The following is a 12,112-nucleotide window of genomic DNA, read 5'->3' as shown; positions in this document are numbered from 1 at the left end:
AGGACAGCGATTTGATGAAGTAGAAGAGGTGAAGAAAAAACAAACAAACAAGGGGGGGCTGTCAGCCATCCAAACGAGTTTGAAAAATGTTTCCAAGAATGGAATCGCAGATTTGACAAATGTATTAAGTGTAACGGAGAGTACTTAGAAGGTGATAAGGTTGTTTTGTAGAAATATTTACATACATGGCTTTGAAAAAAAAATCTGGCTTTAGGGGGGTACTCCTTCATATATATAAGCAAAAAACACCTGCCATTGAGTTGATTTTGACTCATAGTAGCCCTCCTATACGGTAGAATGGACTAGGGTTTCAAAGATACAGTAGAAGATAGCAACATCATTCTCTGGATGCGAAGCTGGTGAGTTTGAACTGCCACCTTTTCAGTTGGCAGTATAATGTGCCTCTCACAGCCCCACAAGGGCTCCTTAATCTTGAATTGTGGGAAATTAAGGAATGGGTAGAGAGTGTATGCAGACAAATTCTTTACTCTCATAATTAAGTAACCTGGGAGGCCAGGGTTATGGGTGTGGGGAAGCCTTCACAATTGTGAGTTAGAGATGAGTCACATTCACATTCTCATAATTAAGATTAATCCCCACAACATCCTCCCATAATAGTGCTGCCTTAATGTTGCCTCTTATAAGCACATGGCTGATTGCTATCTGGCCAGCAGCTTTATCTATAGGAGCAGACATGTGCTATGGTTCTCCCTGCTGAGAGGACAATCATTCCCCCTTACTTGCCCCCAGCACTGGTATGACTCCTCCAATGAAAGACTTATGGATCTTTAGGGTACTTTTAATTAAGGGGGGTTGCATGCCCTGAGACTATATAAGTTGATGTAAGAATACATCATTCTCTCTCTCTCTCTCTCTCTCTCTCTCTCTCTCTCTCTCTCTCTCCTGGAATCATGGAGGACATGAGCACTCCAAAACTTTTGTCTGCCTCTTAATTTCTTCCCTTCAGTTACACAACCATCCCTTAGGACCCATCCGGATGTGGGCTGGATCCCACATTGAATATACAAAACCATAGACTCATTGCCATCGAGTCGTTTCTAACTCACAGAGATCTTGTGGGTTTCTGAGGCTATACACCTTTCCAGGAACAGAAACCTTCATCTTTCTCCTACGAAGTCACCGGTGGTTTCGAACTGCTGGTCTGTGATTAACACTCCAAGACATGCTCAACTACACCACCGGGGATCCTAACCTTGAGTATATCTCAGCTAAACTTATAGAGCATCTCAATAACAGATGTGACACTGAATACTAATGACCAAAGGCCAGACGAGTGGTGGGATGACATCGAGAACATCGTATCGTACACGAAGAAGCAACAATCATTTAAAAGGCAGAAAATACCAAAATGGATGTCAGAAGAGGCTCTGAAATTCACTTTTGAATGTACAGTAGCTCAAGGGAACAGAAGGAAGGATGAAGTAAATAAAAGGCCTGAGCAGATTTGAAAGGGCAGCTGGAGAAGACAAAGTAAAGTATTAAGATAAACCTCGAGATGACAGAGCAGATTTAGCATATTCCAACCCCAAAGAACTGAAGAAGTTCAAGCCTCCAGTACCAATATTTGTACCCATTCCGAAGTGACCCAACAGAATGCCGAAATAATTGAATGATATCATCAATACCATAAAGTGTGGCGAAGATCATTAAAAAATGGTTGCAGCAGTCCACTGGAAAGTCCACTGCAGTTGGACGAGAATGTGGATGAGGGATGTTGCTGACATCAGATGGGTCTTGGCTGCAGCACCAGAAAGACACTTAGTTGAATGTCGTTGACTATGTAAAGGCATTCGACTGTGTGTTGTTGTCAGGGCCATCAAGCCAGTTCCAACTCCTCACAGCCGGACACACAACAGAATGAAGCAATGTCTGGTCCTTCGGCATCTTCACAGATGTCATGTTTGAGCCCAGGGTTGTAGGCACTGTGTCAATCCATCTCGTTGAGGGTTTTCTCTGTTTTGCTGTACCTTCTATTTTACCAGACAGGACGTCTGTGTTAGGCAGGGTTCTCTAGAGAAACCGAACCAGGACCCTTATGATTATAAATATATAAAAGGATAGGTATATACCGCAAAAGGGAATATAATGGCTAATTAGTCCACACAGCACTACCGAGGGCTCAGTTCAACTCACTTTTGTGGAACAGTTAATATACTGAAGACCCTTCAATTCACTCTGGCTGCCAGTCCAAGGTCAAGGAATCAGCAAGTGGAATCTGCCCTCATGCAAGACAAGCAGGGTGGGGCAGCAACAGTCAGTAGGTGGGGAGCTTAGGGAAGCAGGCCCCAATGGGAATCCTCAAGCTCTAACAACATATTGTTTTGTGATGAATCACGATGCTTTATTATGCTTCATTTGTTACAATGAAAATACATCCTGCATACCAGATATTTACATGACGACTCATAACAGTAGCAAAACGACAGTGATGAAGTAGCAACGAAAATAATTTTATGGCTGGGGCGTCACCACAACATGAGGAACTGTATGAAAGGGTCTCAGCATTAGGAAGGTTGAGAAACGCTGACTTAGAGCACCCAGAATGTTTGCTGTGTGAGCCGTGGGAGCAGCTCTGGGGAGGCAGTGGGAGTTGGGAAGTGCCATCCAGGAAAAGGGTGGATACTGAGTGCCACGAAACGTAAAGAACTTTTATGGCGAGTCAGTGTACAAACTGGCCATCACCAGGTCCAGAGGACGCTGAACCACGTGACCCAGGAAGAAGCTGGTGCTGGGAATTTACAAGAGAGACTACCGAGAACTGCTGTCATCAATCCGTGATCGGTTGACACTGAGGTAAGGGTTACAGAGCTGGATGGAAGTACATCTCATTGTTAGGAGAGTCCAAACATTGCTAACGTTGTTTGCAGGGAGGACAGAGGCGTCCTGGTGGTGCCGTTGGTTGTGTATTGGGCTGCTAACTCCAAGGCATGTGGTTGAAGCCCACTGGCCTCTCTCCCAGGGAGGCACAGGTGGCTGTCTGCCTCTGCAAAGACTTAGAGCAGTGGTTCTCAACCTGTGGGTTGGGACCCCTTTGGGGATCGAGCCACCCTTTCACAGGGAACGCCCAATTCATAACAGTAGCAAAATAACAGTGATGAAATAGCAACAAAAATAATTTTATGAGCACTGTATGAAAGGGTTGCGGCATTAGGAAGGTGGAGAAACCTTACATAGGTGAAGAAACCCTACATAGGGTCCTGATGTGTTGGAATCCATCCAATGGATTCTTCGGGCAGCGGAAGGAGGACAGGTGTCATTTTCAAGCTTGTCTTAGGTAGTATTTCTTTGAGAATTGTTTTGGACCCCATTTTCTGCAGAGAGTATACTCTAAATCAGGGGTGTCAAAGTGGCAGCCCAAGAGCTGCAGAGGTAATTTTTTGTGGCCCACGAGGTTCTGAAATAAAATGAAAATACAAAAATATTGTTAGGGAGAAAATAGCACTTAGGGGAGATTGAGGCAATACTGTACACACAATTCCCTCTGTAAGCCTTTAACTACTGAAGATGAGTAAAATCACAAAATGAAAGCTGTTCATTTTAATTGAGTTTGACACCCCTGCTCTAAATCAAGGAAGCAGAATCACAGTATATATATATATATATATATATTATATCATTTTATTGGGGGCTCATACAACTCATCACAATCCATGCATACATCAATTGTGTAAAGCACATTTGTACATTCGTTGCCCTCATCATTCTCAAAACATTTATTCTCCACTTAAGCCCCTGGCATCAGCTCCTCATTTCCCCCCCTCCCTCGCTGCTCCCTCCTCCCTCATGAGCCCTTGATAATTTATAAATTATTATTTTGTCATATCTTACACTGTCCGACGTCTCTCTTCACCCACTTTTCTGTTGCCTGTCCCCCAGGGAGGAGGTTCTATGTAGATCTTTGTAATCCGTTCCCCCTTTCTACCTCACCCTCCCTCCACCCTCCCGGTATCACCACTCTCACCACTGGTCCTGAAGGGATCATCCGTCCTGGATTCACTGTGTTTCCAGTTCCTACCTGTACCAGTGTACATCCTCTGGTCTAGCATGATTTGTAAGGTAGAATTGGGATCATGATAGTGGGGGGGCGGGGGGGGGCTCGGGGGGAGGCACAGTGTATATATATATATATTTTTAATGCTGGGTAATTTTCTCCGGGCATGGTGGGGAATTCCAGGATCAGCAGGCTGTGTTTGCAACACAGAGGTTACTTTTTATTCAAAATGGAGTTTTAACCTCAGCCCTTAGCATGGCCACCCTCTCACTCTGGGAGACCTAAGTTAATTTGGGGGTGCTCATATGCAGAAGGAGCCCCGGTGGCATAGGAGTTATGTATTGGGCTGCCACCCGCATGGTCAGCCATTGGAAACCACTAGCCACGCTGAGCGAGAAAGACGAGGCTTTCTATTCCTGCAGATGACGACAGTCTCAGAAGCCCACCGGGGGCAGTTCTGCCCTGTCCTCTAGGGTCACTATGAATCGGAATTGATGACAGCGAGTAGTCAGAAGTCAGTCGGGGACCTGGCATGAGAAGGCATCGTCTTGAGCCAACGCACACAGCGGACACAGGGCAGGTGAGGTGGGTGAAGGCTGGGACGCCCTGGGTTTATTTCCCCTCTTGGAAATAACGTGGAAGTTGTGCCCCAGGGAGTGGCCCAGAAAGTTCCCCTCCTTTGTTGGGGCAGGAAAAAGAGGAACCTGCCCTGAATGAGGCAGGGAAATAATGGGCCCCTGGAGAAAACGTTCCAAAGGGGCCATCCTCATATTTTAAAAAGATGTTTGAAAGGCAGAGAGCAAAAAGGCAGGGAGTCCTCGTGAAATGGAGAAACACCAGGAGGGACCACTCACCCTAGCAGAGCAGAACCTTCAGCCAGATAGATCTATGCAGTGGTGGGCGTCCGATGGTTTGCACCAGTTCGGCGGAAGTGAGACCTAATGTTTGTTATTGTTGAGTTCGGTGAGCCGGTTGCTAAAATGGCACTTGTAACCAGGGTTCTCTCTCAGGTGGACGTCTGGGGGCTGCCCGATGTGGAAAGCACAAATGTACAGTCTGTAGTCTTTGTTAACGTTCATCTGCGCAGCAGTGTAACGTTCATTCCGCCCAAAGGTATAACAAATTAGACGGAACTGTGCTTGTGAAATGTGCTTATTCATTTCATATGACTCATTATACTTTTGATGAACTCCTGCTTTTTATTTCCTTGTGTTTGCTGCTTCAGTAAACAGACATATCAGGTACAGAGGAAACGTGCCAAACAACCAGAAGGAGACACATTGTCATTCGTTTCAGGATTGAGTCACGCCCCAAATTCCCCCGAGATATTAGGAGTGAATTATGCCATTCCTGAAAGTGTTCAGAGAGTTAAAGGGACTGGCAGACAATTTGGCGGAAACGGAAAGGGATTTTTTTAAGGATGAACATAATATGTTCAGAGAAGAGAAGTCGTCTAGCTGTTTCTAATATATCAAACACAGTGATGATCGTCTAATTGGCCTACCTCGAAAGCAGTGGTTCTCAACCTCCCTAATGCCGTGGCCCTTTAATAGTTTTTTATGTTGTGGTGATCCTCCAACCTAAAATTATTTTCATTGCTACTTCATCAGTCATTTTGCTACTATTATGAATCAGGCGAGGAATGGGATCCTACTCCTGCTCCTACAGATGGTTCAGGGTCAATTACACTGTTGGTGATATTCAGATAAAAGCAAAGAGTAGTCCAAAAGAGGAAGCCAATCAAGAAGCAATATGGAAACATCTTAAATACCTGTCTTATTGCTTTTTGCCAGGTATTCTGTAATAGTTTTTCATGAATGTCTTAAAACTCTTCCTTATAACCCCATCTGCTCTTGTGGACCTCTTGCAGTGTTCTTATGTAAGTATTAACTATAAGAGATAATCAACTACCTTTCATCAGTATATCATTTTTTTATACGTGAAGCTGACCTTGGGGCAGCGAACTGGTGGTTCAATTATTTGAATCCCACCACTGGCCACGCACGCTCAGGCACATCATAGCACCCACCTCCTAGGATGCTAATGGAAGGAGATGAACTTGACAACTGTCTTTCAGAAAGGACCAGCTCTGGCTCAGTCATCCTGACTGGCAGTACAACCTCAGAGAAAGTGGGCAGGTGCAACATCCCAGAATAAGTCCTGCTAACTCCACCCAGAAGCCTTTGCAATGGAATCCACTTGGAGAACCACTGTACTCACCCCCCTTTAAGCAGAGCCCAGCCTATTCTAGGCAGGTTTCACCTTCCCCCTAATTTTAATAAATATATATAAGACTCTTGGCATCGGAAAATGAATATATGCTGTAAGATCCTTCGTTGGGAGGCAAGGGTTAGCGTTGGGTAGCCCTTCCTTGTCTCCATCCACAACACTAAGCTACTTCTTCCTTTGACTAAACCTTGGCTCCTGTGGAACTGGTCTCCCTCGATCATTTTTAATCAAAGGCAAGAACCCTCCTTTATAGTGTTGGCTGGAGACCAGCGCCCCCGGTGACACAAGGGACATACAAGGTGAGTTCAGAGAGAAGGCCCAGCCCCTGCAGGTTTGAGAAGTCTATGGCTCAGTTGTCTTGAGTGATGAGAGAAGCAACAGGAAGGGACCCTCAGGGCAGAAGGGCAGAGGCGAGGGGCCTGAGCAGAGGCAATAGGAAGGAGGTCTGACGGGAGAGATGGCTGGGCGCTGAGACGGCCCAGGATTTCAGGGGAGAGCTAAGTGGCCGAGGTTGACTTTGCAGACCAGGTAGCTCAATCCCCTCACTCACTACCATGGAGTCGATTCTGGTGCACAGCAGCCCTAGGTGACAGAGCAGAACGGCCCCGACAGGTTTCTGAGGCTGTAAATCCCAACGGAAGCAGAGAGCCTCATCTTTCTCCCTCGGAAGGGCTGGTGGTTTCGAACGACCGACCTCACAGTTAACAGCCCAACTCATAACCCATGCCACCACCAGGGGTCCCAGTGCCGCTCTAACAGAAACACCGCAGGTGGGTGGCTTTGAGCAAATAGAACTTTATTCTCTCACAGTTAAGGAGCTAGAGGGCTAAACTCAGGGCCCTGGTTCAGAGGGAGGGTGCTCTTTGGACGCCCTGTGGCAAAGCTCTGGTCTCTTGTTTCTGGAGCATTCTTCTCAGTTTTCCTTGGCCATCTGCACAAGGCCTCCATCCCCCCCCCCCCCCCCCCCCCCCAATTCTCCCCTAATCTGCTGTGTTCACATCTCAAAGGGGCTTGGCTTAAAACACCCCACGCACTGAATACAGCCTCCTAACAAACACAAGACCCATCCTCTACGCTGGTCTAACATCCGATCGTGTCTGGATCCACAATCGTGGTCCTCTGCCCACTTACGGTAGTCCCGCCTCTCACCGTGACAGACAGATCTCCTGCCAATCACGGTGTTTGTGACGCTTTTTTTTATTTCCTGTCAACTATCACCAGGTAGATCTGCTCCACAAGACCTCTTTCAAGGACTGAAAAGCAAGGCTGTTCCTTTGAAGGCTAAGGTGCGCCTGGCCCAAGCCATGGTATTCTGCATCGCCTCCTATGCATGTGAAAGCTGGACATTGAGTAAGGAAGACTGACGAAGAATCGATGCCTTTGAACTGTGGTGCTGGGGAAGACTATTGAACGTACCATGGACAGCTACGAGGACAAACCAATCTGTCTTGGAAGCATGGCCAGCGTGCTCCTTAGAAGCAAGGATGGAAAGACTTCCTCTTATATACCCTGGGCCAGCCGATGGCCCTGATCTACAAAGGACCATGTCATCAGGAGAGACCAGTCCCTGGAGCAGACGTCACACGTGGTAAAGCAGAGGGTCAGCGAAAGACAGGAAGGGCCTCAAGGAGATGCACTGACACCGTGCCTGCAGCCCTGAGCTCAAGCATAGGAGCAAGTGTGAGGGTGGCGCAGGGCTGGGCAGCGTTTTGCTCTGTTGTGCATGGGGTCACTATGGGTCGGACTCGATGACACCTAACAGGCAACATCACCTCCGATCAGCCACAAGAAGCCCTGGTGTCACAGGGGGTCACATGTTGGGCCACTAACTCCAAGGGCAGCGATTTGAAACCCCGAGCCCCTTCTCAGGAGAACGTTGAGGCCGTAGTCCCGCCTCTCACCGTGACGGACAGATCTCCTGCCAATCACGGTGTTTGTAACGCTTTTTTTATTTCCTGTCAACTATCACCAGGTAGATCTGCTCCACAAGACCTCTTTCAAGGACTGAAAAGCAAGGCTGTTACTTTGAAGGCTAAGGTGCGCCTGGCCCAAGCCATGGTATTCTGCATCGCCTCCTATGCAGAATATGCCTCCTATCCTGTACAGACTTATGGTCTCAGCAACTCCGAGAGGCAGTTCTACTCCATCCTACAGAGTCGCTATGAGTCAGAATTGACTCACGGCAGAGTCTGGCGATCAATGGCCTCATGGCTGTGAATCCTTTGGACACCACCCAGCCTGGCTCACTCTGGGCCATCCCTGTCTGGAGATGGGCCTTTCTTCCCCATAGGACTGGGAGCCCCAGGAAGGCAGAGTTGGGGCCTTTGTCAACACTGCCGTGTTCTGGCTAGGTGCTGAAGGGTTGTGAATAAATGAAAGGGAGAAAAGATGGACAACCTGGTCTGCTGGCTGGCCACTGACCACTTTGGTTTCCTCTCACAAGTCCCCCTCCTCCAGGAAGCCTGCCCTGCTCTCATAGTTATTGACTGTGTCATCCCTCAAGACTCGTGAGTGTGTTGGGTATGAGACTAACTCTTTCCTCCTCCAGGAAGCCCTCCCTGACCCCTACGTTGGGTTAGATACCCCTCCTCACTGGATTCCTACATCTACCCGCATCTACCGTGAGCTGTCACTGTCTGGGGCAGGGTGGATATCCTGTGAAGAAAGGACCGGGCTGTCTCAGCCCCTTCTGTGTCCCCAGTACTGTTGGGCTCACGACTGGGCACCAAGGAGAGACTCAGGGAATATCTGTGATGTGAACACAATATGTCAATGATTAATGAGGTTCCCTGACCCCTAACTCTTCTTGGTCTTTATGTTCCCAAAGACCAGCAGCCTGTCTTGCCCATCCCACTACCAGCGAGTCGATTCTGACCCATGAAGGACCCCACATACAGAGTAGATCTGCTCCCTAGGGTTTCTGAGATTACATTTTTAGGGATGGTCCAGCCTCATCTTTCTCCCGTGGAGCAGCTGGTGGGCTTGAAATGCCAGTCTTATAGTCGGCGGCCTAGTGCTTAACCCCCTTTGCCACCAACCCCCAAACCAAACTCACTGCCGTCAGGTCCATGTTGGCTTATAGCAACCCTACAGGACAGAGTACAACTGCCCCCCTGTGGGCTTCCCAGGCTGCAAATCCTTACAGGTTGAGTTAGTTAATTGTGCCAGCCTGGCCGATAATCACATGTGGTGCTGGTTGAAAGGCGGAGGGATAAATGGGTGGTGAAGCCTCGCCTTTCTAGTTCTCGGGTCTCTTGTTTTGTGATGGTTGCATTGGGTGCAGCTGCCTTAGCAGTTCCCTGCTTCAGCTTGCAAGATGGACTTCCTACAAGACATCCCCAAGGAGAAGCCGCATGGATCTATCCCGATGCAGCCCTGGGTGCTGGAGCAGCCGTGTGGAGACCCCTGCTAGTGCTGAGATGCTTACACGTTCACTGACTCGGCTTTCCTCCTGCCGTCGGCATCATTGCCTCTGTTTTGTGAGGAGGAGGAGGACTTTGTGGACTGGTGTTGGGTTAATGGGTTAATGTTGGACTTGTGGGCTTGGGCAGCATTGGGTTGGGATGTTCTCGTGATGCACCTTTTCTTTACATAAAACTCTCTCATACGTGAGTCGCCGTGGATTTGTTTCTCCAAAGTACCCAGACTAATACACAGGTGCAGAAAGCCTCCTCTTTCTCCCTCTCAGCAGCTGGTGGGTTTGAACTGCTGGCCTTGCTGATCACAGTTCAACATGTAACTCTCTACACCCACCAGGGCTCCTTTGGTCTTGCACATAAAGCATGAAAAAAAAACCCCTCTCATATATTGATCCTTTGTGTGGCAGTTACATAACCTGTCAACTTGTGAAGGGGTAGAGTCTAGCCTGTCAATCAGGTCATAGCCAATGAGGCCTCTCTGTGTGGGCATAGCCTTCTGAGGATTCTGGGAACTCCTATTTTCCTCACCGGGGTAAGATGCACACTCTCTCCCTTCAAGACACTCCTGTTGACAAGACATATGGAGCTATGCTGATGGCAGCCCGAGCCCTGGAGCTGGAGAAGCCACGTGGAGAACCCACGCCAGCTGAGGTGCTTCCACTGCCACTAGATCCCCGAGAATTTCCACTCACTGGCCTGTGATATTCCTGCACTTGGCATCATTGTACGTGTTGTGTGAGTCTGAAGAGGAATTTATAGACTGGTATTGGACACATATGGGCTAATACAGGACTTATGGAGTTGATAGGACAGGGATGGGGTGTTTTCTCAATACACAATTACTCTTTGATATAAAGCTCTTTCTAATATGCATGAGTCTCCCTGGATTTGTTTCTCTAGTCATCCCAGATTAGCACACTTTGCTATGTCCACCAAGGTCCCTGGTGGGCAGGGAAAAGTTACAGATTGATCGTTCAAACCCACCCAGCAGCACTGAGGAAGAAAGGCCTGGCAATTCACTTCCTCATAGAAAGCCCGTGGAAAGTTCTCCATAACACACACATCCACAGCAACAGGCTCATTTGGGGCCTTTTTTGTTTTGCTCTGATTTGTTTACTGCGTCTTCCTGTCCCCAGCTCAGACAGCGCCTCCCCATGGGTGCCCTCCCTGACCCAGACCCATGCCCAGCCCTGCCCGCTGCTGCCCTTCCCACCAGGCTAACTGCAGAGCCTCTGTTTATGACCAGGGTCCCAGGTCCGGAACAGCAGATCAGCTCACTCAGCCTGGCTGTATGGTGACTCACTGGGAACTCATTGCTGGGCCCTTGGAAGCATTAAAGAGTAAAGGTGTCCCCTTGGGGACTGAGGGGCGCCTGTCTCATGCCAGGATCTTTTGCATTCCGTGTGCTGCCTGTCAGGCTGGACGGTGACTCAGGAAGACCGGAGGTGAACTGACACTTGAATCATGGCGCTGGCGAAGAACCCCCAAAGCATCGTGGCCTGCCAGAAGGACAAACACCTCTGTCTTGGAAGTAGAGCCAGAAGTGTGGCTGTCTCCTGTCCTTTGGACTTTGGTTATCAGGAGAGACCTGAGTTAGTTAATTGTGCCAACCTGGCCGATAATCACATGTGGGGCTAATTGAAAGGCGGAGGGATAAACGGGTGGTGAGCCTCGCCTTTCTAGTTCTCGGGTCTCTTGCTTTGTGATGGTTGCACCAGGGTGCAGCTGTCTTAGCAGTTCCCTGCTTCAGCTTGCAAGATTGACTTCCTACAAAACATCCCCAAGGAGAAGCCACATGGACCTATCCCGATGCAGCCCTGGGTGCTGGAGCAGCCGTGTGGAGACACCTGCTAGTGCTGAGATGCTTATTCATTCACTCACTCAGCTTTCCTCCTGCAGTTGGCATCATTGCCTCTGTTTTGTGAGGTGGAGGACTTTGTGGACTGGTGTTGGATAAATGGGTTAATGTTGGACTTGTGGGCTTGGGCAGCATTGGGTTGGGATGTTTTCATGATGCACATTTTCTTTACATAAAACTCTCTCTTATACATGAGTTGCTGTGGATTTTTTTCTCCAAAGTACCCAGACTAATACAGACCCATTCCTGGAAAAGGGCATCTCGCTGGAAAAACAGGATCAGCGAAAACGAGGAAGACCCTCAAGGAGATGGGTTGATGCCCTGGCTGCGACAATGGGCTCAAGGGCAACAACCAGTGTGAGGAAGATGCGTTTGTCTGACACACACCACCGCAGCTGGCTGCACCTCACTGAGCAAGAACCACCTATTGAACCTGGCATCAGCCCTGCTTGGCACTGGCCTTGGCTCCGGGGTTTCTGGTCAGCATGAGCGTTGACCACTGTCTGTCATGAAGGCCAGTGGTGCCCTGACATTCTGAGGTCATGCCTCCGCAGGACGGTGGTGCCCTTCTGGGCTCCCGAGTTCTGCCAGGAG

The sequence above is a fragment of the Echinops telfairi genome, unplaced genomic scaffold (genome assembly GCF_000313985.2).
Source record: "Echinops telfairi isolate 266 unplaced genomic scaffold, ASM31398v2 ScPeMD7_655;HRSCAF=1070, whole genome shotgun sequence".
In the NCBI taxonomy this organism is placed as follows: Eukaryota; Metazoa; Chordata; class Mammalia; order Afrosoricida; family Tenrecidae; genus Echinops; species Echinops telfairi.
Note: the sequence above shows the minus strand (reverse complement) of the source record.